Source organism: Jaculus jaculus, chromosome 20, assembly GCF_020740685.1.
Source record: "Jaculus jaculus isolate mJacJac1 chromosome 20, mJacJac1.mat.Y.cur, whole genome shotgun sequence".
In the NCBI taxonomy this organism is placed as follows: Eukaryota; Metazoa; Chordata; class Mammalia; order Rodentia; family Dipodidae; genus Jaculus; species Jaculus jaculus.
The window spans coordinates 26,779,898-26,792,335 of NC_059121.1; the positions used below are offsets into that span (position 1 = coordinate 26,779,898).

At 36.5% G+C, this 12,438-nt stretch overlaps 1 protein-coding gene across 1 annotated transcript in view; it reads left to right on the plus strand.

Moving 5' to 3' along the window:
- The window catches only part of Hcn1 (hyperpolarization activated cyclic nucleotide gated potassium channel 1), a 276,271-nt gene that overhangs the window by 24,031 nt on the left and 239,802 nt on the right, over window positions 1-12,438 (plus strand). The gene's annotated exons all lie outside the window — the stretch shown is intronic.

Below are 12,438 nucleotides of genomic sequence, written 5' to 3' on the forward strand. Positions count from 1 at the left end.
AAATTAAGAGGAAGGCTCTAGAAGTTGAGAAGTTTATATATATATAAATCCCAGACTGTTTTGTATATATATATATATACAGCTATGCAATTTGATCCCATACAGATTGCTAATCACCTACTTCATACGTTGATCTAAAATGAGGGCATTATTATTATTATTATTACTATCAGCAACGTATTTCATGTGGATACATCATGTTGGTACGCTCTTTTCCCTCCTCCCTACCCCCATTCTGCTGGGGACCCTCCCCAGTGGGGTTTCAGGTATTCCTCATGGGGTTGTGGCTTATGCATTGTGGGAACAGCAATCAATTATTTCTTTTTTTGGGGGGGGGGGAAGGGAATGCCTTGGGGCATGATGTCCCAACCTGAGCATCTTTATTTTTATTTTTGGTTCTGAGCTTTCAACTTTGTATGAAGGATGTGCAGTAAATAAGTAATGAAGGTGACTTTACTGACAAATGACAGCTCAAGTGTTATGAGAAAGAAGAGAACTAAGAGTTTAGCTTACCCAAGGGTGTTAGGAAACGCATCCCTGAAAACGTGGCACTTGGAATCGAGATGGAGATGAACGATGGAACCAGTGGCCTCAGGCTAGTGTGGGCGCCCAGCGGAAGAGCTCACAAAAGGCAGTGCGTGGGCAGCGCTTCATGGCGTTGCGGGTCATTTCCTGACGGGACTACTCGGATGCCAGACAAATGCCAGGCACCTTATAAGTACCTCTCAAGGGCCACACTGCTCAGCACATGTATTTCTTTTATAATGAGCCATTTCAATCATTTTCCACGTTTATTGTCATGATTGTACCTAAATGTCTTACCATTAAATGTTCAGATTCCCTACAAATTTTCCAAATTTATGTATAACTTATATTGCATTATCTTGAGGAGACTATCATATATATATGTGTGTGTGTGTGTGTGTGTGTGTGTGTGTGTGTGTGTGTATATATGTATATGTATATGTATATGTATATGTATATATGTATTTGTATACACACACATATCTATATCTATCTATCTATGGTATATATATATATATATATATATATATATATATATATATGCACACACACACACATATATGGTGTGTGTGTATGTGTTTTCACATATATATTCATTCCCCAGTTGTTTCGCTTTCTTAACAGTTCTATTATTTCCTTCCTTTTACCAACAGATTCTTCCAGAACATTTATTTCTACCTCTATGTTGTTTGTTTTCTATTTTTATTTATCTGCATGCCATATCTTAATTTTTTCCTAACAGTCTTTTCTCCAAACACATCTTGATCCATCTATGTTAAGTGTTTTTACTCATATTTGATAACAGAGAAATGCAAATAATATATTTTAAGGTAAAAACAAACTCATTTGGTGAGATTTCTGGTGCTTCCAGTCCATCAATCTATGAGATATACAGGTCAGCCAATATGCGTACGTATTTTCTAAAGCATGTTATACATAGCCCTCTTGCTATTTTTGTAATCAGGATAAGATGCTTCTTAAAAATCAGGCTGATGGAGGCTAAATGCTTCCCATGCAAAGACAAGGACTTGCCTGCAGATTCCCACAACACAGGCAAAATACCAGACATTTTATACCTGTACCTCCTACTCTTGGTAAGCAGAGAAAGGAAGGCCTGGGGCTCACGGTCATGCTAGTCAAGGTGAATCAGTGTGTTCTAGGCTCAGCTAAAAAAATGACTCCATTACACAGACTCAGATGGCATGTGAATGAAGAGGTGCTCACTGCGTCCACTTCTGGACTCCACACACACTCACATGTGCATGTGGACCTGAAAGCAAGCAGACACCCCACCCCACACAGTGCACAGTACACACATGTACATATATTCATGCAAAAATTCAGGAATGTTCATGATGGAATAGTAGATAATACTGGAAAATCTAAGTAGTGGCATCCTGACTTGTTGAAATAAAATAATACTTAGGATGTAGATGGTGGAACACTGCTCGTTTTTATAATGTCTAGCCATATTGGGATAATAACATGCATTGTGCCAGTTAATTTCTCTTGGTTGTTACAAGAAACGAGTGACCAGAAGCTATGTATGGAAGAAAGTAAGGGTTTATTTGGGCTGAGAGCAAGAGGTCACTGGGCACTGTGGATGGAAAGATAAGACAGACAGAAGCATGAAGCAGAGCTGGTTATGTGATGTTTGCAATCAGCAAGCAGCCAGCTCTCCATGTGACCAGCCCAGGACCCCAGTTCATGAAGAATTGTGGCACACCATGAAGTTAGCTGTCTCCACTTTAACAATCGGATCGGTGCGCTCCCTCACAGGCATGACCAACGCCTAACCTCAGCAGACTGCTCCTCAAATATGTCACACTCTCCTTTCATAGGCAATTCCAGGTCCTCCCAAGTTGACAGTTAAGCTGTGCGCATACTTGATACATCATGTGAAGAAGAAATGCGTGCCCTTCGCTGCAGCGGAGAGCTTCTCACTGTCTTTATCCATTTCAGGGCTTCACAGAGGTGTCCTCTGGGGTCATCTGTGGTCTACTCACCAACTTTCTTCTAATGAGTTTTCTGCACTACCATTGAGATTTTTCTCTCCAATAAAAATGGAAAGAATCTATTTTGTTTTAAAAAAACTTACATATGAAGGACATTTAGATTTACATATTTTCATGGTGAAATAACTTCATCATATCTTTAATCTTTAAATTTTTAGAGCTCACGTGGAAACAAAATTGTCTGCAATGGAAAGAAGTGAATGAATTGCTTGGTGGAGATTAATGATGGGATCTGGACACAGATAACCCCTAAATCTCATGAGGTTTCTTTGGTTTATCCTGATTAACTACTTTGGCACAGTTCGGGGAAAGGTCAAAAGATATAGTTGAGCATAACAAATGGAGCTGAAGTTTGAAGTTTGAGAATATAAATTTACAGTATTATGCTTGGAATGGTAGCCTATTTTTTTCATTAATAATCTAATAATTCTTTTCTTTCTTCCCTTCCTTCCTTCCTTCCTTCCTTCCTTCCTTCCTTCCTTCCTTCCTTCCTTTCTTTCTTTCTTTCTTTCTTTCTTTCTTTCTTTTTTAGAGGGAGGCTCTCACTCTAGCCCAGGTTCAGACGGAGCTCTCTCTTTAGTCCCAGACTGACCTCAAACTCATAGCAGTCTTCCTACCTTTGCCTCCCAAGTGCTGGGATTAAAGGCGCATGCCACCATGCAGAATAAATAGTTCAATATTTCTCAATTACAGCCTCAGTCCACCTGAGCTTGACTGTTTGAATTAAAGATACCTAATGACTTAATGGGGTTTGAGCATCAAGCTTGCTTTAGTAGTCCACTGTGAGATTTAGCATGTTTGGTAGGGAATAGACAAGTACAGTTTAGGTGGGCATGGTCCAGGGCTTTCATTGCTATTGTAGATATCAGACAGACAAAACAACTTAAAAGGGAGCTGGAGAGATGACTTAGTGGTTAAGGTGCATGCCTGCAAAGGCTAAGGACCAAGGTTTGATTCTCCAGCTCACACCTGAGCCTGATGTCCATGGCGGTGCATAAGTCTAGAGTACATTTGCAGTGGCTGGAGGCCCTGGTGCACCCATTCTCTCTCTCTCTCCTTCTATCTCTCTTTATTTCTCTCTCTCTGCCTCTCCTTCTGTCCCTCTCTCTGTCATAAATAAATAAATAAACAAACAAACAAATAAATAAATAAATAAAATTAAAAAAAAACTTAAAGGGAGAGATTGTACCCTTTGGCTCACAATGTGCAAGGTTTCAATCTAGGCTTAGCTTGGTTCATTGCTTCAGAATAAGGTGAGGCAGAACATCCTGATGTAGGAGCATTTGACAGTAGTTGGTCACTTTGTTACTGCCAGGACATGGACAGGCTGACAGGCACCTGAACAAGGTGCACCCCATAAGAACACGCTCCAGTAATCCAGTTTCCCTAGCTGAGCCCTAATTCAGAGATTCCCAACATTGCCATCCAATTATGAATCCATCTATCAGTGAGTTAATCCACGGATGGAGGTAGGGGACTCACTATTCATTAACGCTTCCCAGAGCCCCACTTCTGAACACTGCTAGCAGCTGAGAAGCAAGCCTTCAGTACATGAGTCTGGGGGGGGGGTATTGTATCCAAACTGTAATGATAGGTTTTAGAAATAGATGGTAAGGAGGTGGAATAAGAGAGAATTAGCTGGACTTAGGCTTCTTATGACACAGAAGTTTATCTAATACATCTTTTAATTTGGAAGCTTAGCTGTATATTTCATCACTGCCAAACATTTTGAAAATATGTGGCTATAACTCTCCCACAATGTAATAAAGTCAGCATAGTGGTAATGTTATAAAAAATCATACATTTAGACAGGTTTATTGCCTTTTATGTATTTTCAAGTAGTGGCAATTGTTTGGTAATTCTGAAATGTGTCATGTGAGTGCAGCCTATGCTGAATTCTATTTTACCTTTGTCTCTGTCTGTTGCTTCTCATATCTGTTTCTCTCCCAGGGCTCCACTATATATTCCAGTGTGGCCATGTATTCCTTTGCAATCCAGGCTGGCCCTGAGTTTTCAGTGATCCTCCTGCCTCAATTGCCTGAGTTCTGTGATTAGAGTCACATGCCACTGAATGTGGTTATTTTTTCATATCTCTTGTTGAAGCACATACATTCTGTGGTCTCTTATTGTAAATATCGCATATAGTTTTAACCATATCAAAAGTACTTCAATAAAACATTCAGTATGCAATATTGAAGAATCTTGTCAATTCTAACAGCACTTTCTAATTTACATGACTAAAATATACTTAATCAAATAAGTACCTCTAAGAAGTAGAAAAGGATACCAATTTTATATCTAGAGTTTATTTAGTTTTAGTCTTTGTATACATTACAAAACAAATATTCTCTATTTTATCCTTATAAACCTTCGTTAGAGTCAGTAATGCAAACTGACAATAGAAGATATTCAACTGAAATTTAGTCTCTGTATAACATCATTTCTCTCTAGCCTTTATTTTCTAAGTATTTCTCATACTTGATATTTCAGATAGCTTTGTGGGATGTTAGATGTGTAGATTTAGTTGGTCATCATAAATATTTTGCAGTTTATCAACTTATTTTGGAATAAAGTAATTCCAAATGTGGGAATATTCATCTCAATGAACTAGATTATATGATAACAATAAAAATCTTACTTAAAGACAATTTTAAACATAACATATGACAGTCAAGAAAAATTAGCATTTTAAGATTAAGTTTTAGAGCTTATCTATCTGGTGGAATGCTGAGGGATGCTTGTGTGGAACTTGGAAAGGTGGTTTAAACTCACAGTCTCGTTATCTGGAAGTAACCTGGAAAATTTTCGCTTAAGTATTTTGGTATATGCTTCTGTTGAAGAAAATGTTATTTTTTAAATATCATAAAGGAAACTCATTTATAATTCAAAAGTAAAGCCAGACATGGTGTCACATGCTTAACCTGTAGGAAGCTAAGTCAAGAGGATCATAAGTTCAAGGACAATCTCACTATATCATGAGATGCTATCTCAAATAGATGTGAAATTAGTAACAACACAATTTGTGGAGTACTATATTCATAATTTGTATCATCAGGAAGTGATTAAAGAATTAGAAAAGAGATGGCTTCATTGTTAAGGTGCTTGCCTGTGAAGTCTAAGGCTCAGGTTCCATTCACCAGGACCCATGTAAACCAGATGCATATGTAGGCACATCCATCTGGAGTTTGTTTGCAGTGGCTGGAGGCTCTGGCATGACAATTTTCTCTCTCTACCTGCCTCTCTCTCAAATAAGTAAGTAAATATTAAAATATTTTTAAAAAGAATTAGAGTGACTCTGTTTTAATTTCCAAGTCAAGTTTTCAACCATTACTTGTTGGGTCTGTTACAGTTGATTGTAGCTACAGAAAACTTTATTTGAAGGCTTTCATCATCAGTTCTCACCGCACCCCCCTTGTGATACTAACATAAGCAAATAATTTTGCCACTTGAGAAAGCCACTTATAACCAGGGGTACTCAAGTAGATTTTGGAAAGATAGTTTAAATGCTTTCAATGGCCAAATATGGAACAAATTGAGCAACTCAATAAATTAGTACTGAATTATAGCACAGAGTATAAAATAAGCCTGAAAGTTCATGCTGATATTGAATAAATGACTAGACCAATCAATAAATAGAACACATGAATTCCAAGGCATTTCTACAGGCATTCTACTCTCAAAGAAGCAACTAAGACCTGTTTCTTAATGGTGGGCTGTCAGTAGTGACTTCTGGCAAATACTGAGCTAAGAAGCCTGACAATCACTTATCACACAATTGTGTATCCCCAAACTTTCAAGATCATTAAACATGAGAATAGTCTGATAAACTATCATAGGCAAAAGAGGTAATGAGACATAAAAAGAGATTATCATGTGATATCTTTCACAGGATCCTGCAACAGAAAAAGAAATTTTGTATTAAAAAATGAATGACATCCCTCAAAATTATGCATTTGATGTAGTATGAGGTATTGGTATTGTGAATTATTTATTACTAGTATAAGGTGTAAAAATTGAAGAAACAAGTCATAAGATGTATGCAAACTGTGTGGTATCATTAGAATGCTCTACAACATAAGGCTAGAGACTTAGTGGAATACAGAAAATAGCAGGTAAAAATATATGTCTTTCAAATTATAAAACACTGCTATTATTACAAAACATTTTATTTGTTTTTATAACATTATATGTATATCTGATTTTTTTAATGTGGCAGCCCTCTGTCTCAAACACTTAGACCTCAAGAAAGTTTAGGCAAAAGGAATCTACTTTAGCCAACTGTTAATTCTTTCTCCACTGATTTTAAATTACTTGATGAAATTCAGTTTTATTATTCCAAAGCAAGATGATGTTATATTTACCTATAGCATTGAAGGGTTGATATAAATTCAACTCTGAACATTAGTAATATTCTTGTAGAGAAAGTGGCCTCTGGAAACATATTTCGGCAATTCCCACTCAGAACCTACAGATGCTTTCACTGCCATTTCTAGCACTTGAAGTTGACTATCACAATGTCACCCATAATAATGGCACATAAACATAATCTATAGAAAGTACAACCAAGGATCTTCTAGAACTTTTCTGTACAAATCTGGTAGTTTAAGACACAAGTATGGTAATCCACATTTCATATGATTGTTAAAATATTAGTGAATGATAATTTTATAAAACAATAAGCTTTATTATAGCACACAGATACATACTGAGAGAGAGAGAAAGAATCACAGTCAAAGACAGGATACTTTGGTAATATTTACTTCTCTATGACCATTGCTTGTCACTGGTCCTCCTCTTCTTACATAGAACCCCCTTCTACTCTCAAATGTGGGGGCATTCGTGTGTGTGTGTGTGTGTGTGTGTGTGTGTGTGTGTGTGTGTGTATGTGCTTAAATTTAGAGTCTTCATTTCAGACAAAACTTATTTTTGCTTTCCTGGGTCTGGCCTATCTCACTTATCATGTCCTTCTTCAGTTCTACCCATTTTCCTGAAGATGACACAATTTCACTCTTTGGCTGAATTAATACTCTTATTTAGCAATAGCCCATATTTTCTTTATCCACTCATCTGTTTTCCAATAAATTCCAATTGTCAAGGTGATTTATACATGTACATACAATGCTGAAAAATATGTACACTCTCTTTACTTCCTGATTTTCCATTCTCCTATAAGATTGTTGACATTTTGGAAAGAAAGCATTTCAAATTGTAGGCTTTAAATAAGATATTGTTCCTTTTTCTTTGAATAATTATCTTTCTTGTATTCAGTAAAAAATTAAGCCAACTAAGAAACTACTGTATTATCTCCTAACTGCTATTTTATTGTTTTTGAGTTTTTCACATAAAACTCTTGAATGTAACAACAGGTTTGTTGACATACCCTACTTAATTGCTATTAGTGGTTACTTACAACAGAAACCTTGTCAATTTTCTAAAAGGTAGTCTTTTTTAAAAAATCTTTTTATTTTATTTTTATTTATTTGAGAGAGAGAGAGAGAGAGAGAGAGAGAGAGAGAGAGAATGGGCACATCATGACCTCCAGCCACTGCAAACGAATTCCAGATGCATGTGCCATCTTGTGCATCTGGCTTATGTGGGTTCTGGAGAATCTAACTGGGATCCCTTGGCTTTACAGGCAAATGCCTTAACTGCTCAGCCATTTCTCCAGCCCCTAAAATATAGTCTTAATATTTAACTGTTATTTCTAGTGGATTATTTGCACAAAGCTTTATTATTGAGTAATAGGTTAATTTCACATAGTCATGCAATTGAGGTTATTTTGTCTGAATTCTTCTTTCATGATGTTCATGATTGAGAGTCATTAAAATATATCATAGTTATCAAAATTTACTCAAAGTATTGAGTTGGAATTATAAATCAACATGTAGTAGGTGTCAAATGACATGGAAAGTACAGGATGACATGAACCTTGCTGTTAAGGATTTTGCAGGTTAATGTGTAAGCAATTGCATAATTGCCTTAATATATTATCATACATAAGTTCAGACAATCTAATGTGTATTGAACATTATTTACTGTTGATGAACAATAAGGTTCTTAGGACACAGTATGTATTTTAAATTGTTAAATTTAAAGAAATAATGGATGAAGGTGGTATTTGAGCTAGTAGAGAGATAGATAGAATGCATAATGGCAAAAATGGAGAGAACAAATATTTCAAGTAGAAAACCCAACAAGGATAACTATACATAAGTAAGAAAAACTGGTATTTTCAGGAAGTTATATAGAAAACAAACATGTGTTTCAAAATTAACCTAGCCATTGGTTTGAGGTTTTTGACTGTGTATTTAAAAAGTCTGTTGGATTTCTTTTTGATAAACATGTGGTTTACTTTGTATTGTTCTTATTAAAATTTTATTTAGGGGAAATCTTATTATAGAACAATAAATTACAATCTATCACATTGTAGAATTATGTTGGTACATGTATTAATCAGACCTTTTAAGATATGCATTGGAAGGAGAATTTAATCATTTCTTGAAAAGAAGTCTGTTTCCTCCCCTTTAGACAAGTTCTGAATTTCTAGAGTACAGTTGGATGCAGATTTAGCATGAGAGGAATTTATGGTACAAGACAATGCAGGGTCAGTGGTGCATTTGTTAGACTCCAGTGGTGCAAGGGCATGGCAGAGTAAGAAATCATTCATATTTAAATGCATGGTCTGGAATTAGATGTGGTTTGCTTGTGGAATGATTTCCTTACAGCCTCCAGCAAGGAGCCTCAAGCCTACAACATTTACAATCTTTCTGCAGCAGGGCTGTCTGCAAACTCCAATGGGGGTAGTAGTTTCAAGTAGCACAGGGCATGAACTAAGAGTTAAAATTCCCTTTTAGCTTCAGTGCTTAAACTCCAAAATATATGAAATACATTATATTTAGAGTGTGGCAATTTCTTTCTGGAAGGAAAAAAAAATGGTACAATTAACCATTATTTTAAAATTCAGATTTTTTTTTTTTTTAGCTTATGCTCCTAAATTTGCCTTTCCTACTTTTCCTGAAGCATGTGAGGAAAATGTATCCCAACTCTGTCAGAGCAAATATTTCACCTTCATTCTGTCTCTTTAGCACATAATCAGTAGCTGCATTGCCTGTTTCCACACTCATTTTACATTAGTAGACTTTATAGAATCAACCTTCCAATATGATCATTTGTAAAGCAAGCAACAAATACATGCTTCTACAAAATTAATGGAAACAACTGTATGTTTTATTGCTTATTTAACTAAATAAAAAACTAAATCTCACATATTCTAAGAGGCTATATAGGACATTTTAATCTTTTTCTTTCCTTGGTGAACAGCCCCATGAATACATATTCTATAGTATCATATGTCTCTATACAAGCTCTCACTCATTTTGAGTAGTGTGTTTCTTAGATCATGATGCCTCGATTGCTTTTGTAACAATAGTGCCTCTTTGCATAATCAATCCAGAGAGTCTAAGGAATTTCTTATCTGTCTTCCCAGAGCTGAGATTTGTGTGTGTGCGTGTGTGCGTGTGTGTGTGTGTGTGTGTGTGTGTGTGTGTGCATGTATGTGTGTGGGGGTATACACAACTGACATTTTACATGGGTACAGGGGATCATACTTAGGCCCCCATTTTGTGACGTAAGGAAATTACTAATGAAGCAACCTTTACAGCCTCTAAATTCATTTTCTATTAAAATGTCTCATTTGTGTTGTTTTCATAGCAATTCTCTCCCCATCCTTTCCTTTCTCTCCCCTTGCAAAACTGTATGTCATTATGTTATTAACTGATCATGATTTTCCATGCATTCCTAGTACTCTGTTTAACTACTTGGAAACTCACTTGTAATTGGAACTGTAACTAATTTGCTCTATTTATGGCTTATCTGCAGAATTCACCCTATGCAATGGTTGATTTCTGTGTAGGCTCTCAACTACCACATGCTTCTTTACATCCTGCCATCTTTATCCCTCTTGGTAATTTCCCTGTAGTTTTTACAAATTATGTTTTTTCTAGACTCACCAAACCCTTCACTTTCTCATCTAGAAAAGGTTATTGCAGGTTTTTCATCTTAAAAATATCTCTCTTCTCTCTCTCTTCTGTGTGTGTGTGTGTGTGTGTCTGTGTGTGTGTGTGTGTGTGTGTGTGTCTGTGTGTCTGTGTGTCAGGGCGTTTGCCACTGCGAAGGAACACCAGATGGTTGTGCCACTTTTTGCAGCTGACTTATGGGAGTAGTAAGGGAATTGAACTCCAGGCTGCAGGATTCGTGAACAAGTACTTTTAACGGCTGAGCCATCTTTACAGCCCTTGCTCCAGTTTTTGCCTATAATCTCGTTTCCACTAATTTGTAACAAAATGGAAAGCAAATATTGTCTAATACCCAGGCAACTTAACAGCTGTCAGGATCAGTTTTCTTAACATTTGATAGTCATATATTCTATTTCTTTTATTTGTTTTTCGAGATAGGGTTTCACTCTAGTCCAGGCTGACCTGGAATTCACTATGTAGTCTCAGGGTGGCCTTGAACTCATGGCGGTCCTCCTACCTCTGCTTCCTGAGTGCTGAGATTGAAAGTGTGTGCCACCATGCCCAGCTTCTTCTTTTATTTATAAGGTTGCTCAACTTCTCTGGCCCTCTTGTTGAGGGAAGAATGAAGCCCCACACATGGAGATGAATGCTGCAATCTTTACACACATTTTATTTATTCATATATTTCATTTATTTGAGAGAGAGAGAGAGAGATACAGAAATAGGGAGAGAGAGAGAGAGAGAGAATGGACATGCCATGGCCTCCAGCCACTACAAACGAACTCCAGATACATGCACTACCTTGTGCATCTGGGTTACATGGGTCCTGGGGAGTCGAACCTGGGTTCTTTGGCTTTGTAGGCAAGTGCCTTAGCCACTAAGCCATCTCTCTAGCCCCAATTATGCACATTTTGTTTTAAAACAATATTCAGTCTTTGGTAACATATATCTCTGAAGATTATCAATAGATTCAATTCTTAAAATTTTTCCTGAAGCAAAAGCTAATGGAGTTGTAGAGTACATATCTGAGGAATTATGTTTTCTGACTAAATATTCTCCTTTATAATTTACCACCATGAATACTTGCAAGTAGACATCTTGAGTATGAGCTAGATGTTTGCAGAGAATGTGATCAGTCTGGATAAATCTTATGGGTAAGCAGATAAAGAGCACCATTAGTGCTTTGCTATTATGATATGACCTGTTCTTACGTGAATCCTGGGATTTTCCACAGCTTGTGTGATAAATCAGTCATTCAATTACTCATTAATGCAACAGCTTTTATTTGGAACATCCACTGTTTATAGGAGTAGGTCAGATGCTGAATAAATAATCTCTAAATTAATCCCTATAGTCATTTCCTAATCTACCTTTTCTGGGTGAAATTCTCTTCTCTATCCTCACATCTTCAGCTATCAAAACCTGCTATTTAACTTCAGCAGCTGATTGTGCTTTCTTCACAACATCCCCCAGTTCCAAACTAACTGACATAGCTAATAATGATTATTTTTCATCCTCAGGGTGTTAACGAGTTGTAATCCAGAGTATCCTACTGTGCTGAGCTAGTAACTTGCAAAGTATTTTAAATTGATGCTGTGCAAAGAATGAAAAGGTCTGAATTCATTCTTTTTTTTTTTTTTTCCTCATACACTCTCTGAAAACTCTGGTTTTCAACATGATGTTCTTTGTCAATCAAATCACCTTGTTTTTTTCTAAAGTCTACGATGTAAATTTTATGCAGAGGAAATAAGACCAGTGCATGTGAAACAAGTATTTTTCTCTTGAAAGTTAGTTTTGTAGCCCAAAATAGTAAGAATGTCAGCTTCTGTCAATTAGCAGTTATCTCTCTGTGAAGCTCACAGGTCAAAGGTTATCCCTTGACT